The following is a 3028-nucleotide window of genomic DNA, read 5'->3' on the forward strand; positions in this document are numbered from 1 at the left end:
CCCGCGTAGCCACCACCCGCCGCCGTCGTCTCGCCCTGCCTAGCACCGCTGCCCGCGCCCCTTCATGCCGGCGTTGAGTCGCCACCGCCGCCGCCGCCGTCGAACTGGTATGAACTGGTCAAACCCGGTTTATTTTCAGTTTAGTTCGGTTCGGTTGTTTTAGATCGGCTTTTTCAGGTTTTATTATTTAACGAACGTTCGTTCGTTCGTTTTAATGAATAGTATTCGTTAGTTTGTTCTATTAGCGAACTTTCACGCTGTAGGTTTTTCTTTTTAGTTTATTTTCAGCCAGGGACCTATCCACGAATAGTTTTCTCGCGATTTAGCCCTGATTTTTAACTAGCATAAATTTTTACTCGTTCATCCAAATTAGATGAAAGCAGTGCCTAAATCTTCGTATCGTTCCATTATTTCTAGTTAACCAACTTAAACATGATTTTGATACTGTAAAATTTCAGTTTAGTTCAGATTAGAAAACGATCTTGTTTCATTCGTGTTTTCAGTTTCGTTTTTCCGTTTGAGTTGATTCTTTTTGCAAACCGTAGCTAATCAGATGTACCTACTGTTAAGATCTTATTCACATGATAATATTGCTGTTAGGTTTGAATTTGGTTAGTTTAAGTTGTTCGCTTGTTTTGTGTTTGGTTTGGATATTTTCTTGGTTTTTCTTGTGTTTCGTTTGAGTGATTGCTTATGTATGCTACTGTTTGTCTACGCTAGATTACCCGGAGTGCGAAGCTTGTTACTACGAATCTCTAGAGTTTGCAGATCATCAGCAAGACAAGTTACACTCTGATCATACTCTTTTATACCCAGTTTTTACTATGCATTAGTACTTCCCCTCAAATATTTGCATGAGTAGGATTGGGAACATGTGGTTTTTTTGTAGTACTTGAGGTAGGAACCTAATACCTTTCAATCACCCCGGGAATATACGTTATGCTTATAATTTCTTAGCGATGCTCGTAGAAGAGGATTGGATCGTGATTCACACATGGAAGATTGAGAGTTATTTAAACATGGATAACATTAAGGTCGCAACTTTAACATACATCTGGGTGGATTGGTTGAGGCACCTGGGGAACCCAGTGTTGCCTGTTTTTGGGAAGTCCCGGAGTACACGTGTGATTTTTCCTACAGTTCGCCACCCAGGCTCAAAGGGATCATAAGATTATTCATGCGAGAAACTTCCGTGTGCAGCCACAAGCCATTATGGGCTCTGGCATAGTTGAGTAAGTTGCGTGAGCTCTTGAAGAGGTGGACTAGCAGATGTAGGGGAAAGTAGAGAGTTAATGCTTCATAAAGACTATGTCTCGATCAGCTGATCATGGATGCGGTCGAGTCTTGTGGGGAAAAGTGTGCAAACCTCTGTAGAGTGTATAAACTAATCATGGTTAGCCGTGTCCCCGGTTATGGACATCTTGAGTATCTAGTACTTGAATGTATTGATGTGATCTCATCACGTTACTTTAAATAAATTTGATTCGGGTTAATGATGATACTTTTAATTGGGATTTGAGTTGGGGTTACCTTCTCAAATAATGGGCAACATGGGAGTAGTTAAAAAAATTTATTCCTTTGTTGTAGGGAAAAACTAGCTTTATACAAAATCATAAACTTACAGCCTCCACCAGCCTAATACTGCATATAGATATAGTTCTTGCATTTCATTGCTTTATAGTGTAACTCTGCCAACATATTCAATGTGCTGACCTACATGCTCGCAACGTCTAATGTTGCAGACTACTCAGACGACGATTAAGGTGCGATAGGTCATTGTTTTGCACTCAGCTATGCCATTGGAGTTGATGGACTTATTTACCTTCGAAGCTTCCGCAGTTATTTAGTTTAGATAGCCTTCAGCCATGATATTTTTTTTGTGATCATACTGTTTATGAGGACTCGATGTAATAAGTGTGTGATTGAAACTCTGTTATAATTCCTCTAGTACTGTGTGTGTCAGCATTACCGACCCAGGGATGACACTGATGCACAGAGACTTAACGGTTTGAGGTCTGGTTGCTACAGAGCACACACTGACTGTAGGACGCGACCACTAGAATGAGCCACAGGATTTCTCTTCTCTATTCATTTCTAATTCTCCTCTCTTTCTACTCTATAGATGGCGGATCCCAGGAACAAGTTCACTCAGCCGGATGACGACACCCCTTTTGGAAATCACTTGAAGGAAGTCACTAAGTATTTGAACATCGGACTACCAAGCTTCATGGTGACTTTCTCTACATCGGTACCGGAAGAGGAGTGCTGGAAGATCAAAGTCTGGGTACCTGAGAGGACATTTGTGCCAACAACAGAGCCTATTGATTTCTACCTGGATGCACCAAGATGGAGTATAAGAAAGAGCATGGTAGCACATATCACCTTTGGACGCATGTATGAGGTGTATCGGAAGGAGTTGGAGAATACCATTACCAGATATGTGGCTATCGAGATGACAAATGGGAGATGATCCATACCAGGAGGGACGGATCAATTGTAGCCTACATTCAAGAGTTGGGAGATCATATTCGTCGACAAGAGAATCAACAAATTATCCACATGAAGAAGATCAAGAAACTGGTGAAGAGAAACAACGAGCTAGAAGAGGAACTCCAGTCTACACGTGATGGATACGATGAAGAGATTACCGTACTACTGGAGAAGCATGAAGACCTGAAGAGGAAGATGGGAATATCAGTGGAGAATATCAAGCGAGCAACGGAGATCCGTTCGGAGGACTATATCATCCTAGACGACACCAACACGGATAGTGATGCAAATGATGACAGTGATGACGACTGCATTGATGAAGTTGGAGAAGATATCATGGAGTCTTCCTCTGATGAAAATTTCTAGATGACCACCATTGTAACTAGTAGTATTTCCCTCCAAGTAGTTAGCAATGATCGAGTTTGTAATCATAGGTTAGACCAATTGTGTGATCTTGTGTGCTTTTGAATGAAGTGAAATTGATTGTGTTTGTATCATGAGCATATGGGTAGTGAATCTCTCTTAGACCTCATTCTAT

Source organism: Triticum dicoccoides, chromosome 4B, assembly GCF_002162155.2.
Source record: "Triticum dicoccoides isolate Atlit2015 ecotype Zavitan chromosome 4B, WEW_v2.0, whole genome shotgun sequence".
NCBI lineage: Eukaryota > Viridiplantae > Streptophyta > Magnoliopsida > Poales > Poaceae > Triticum > Triticum dicoccoides.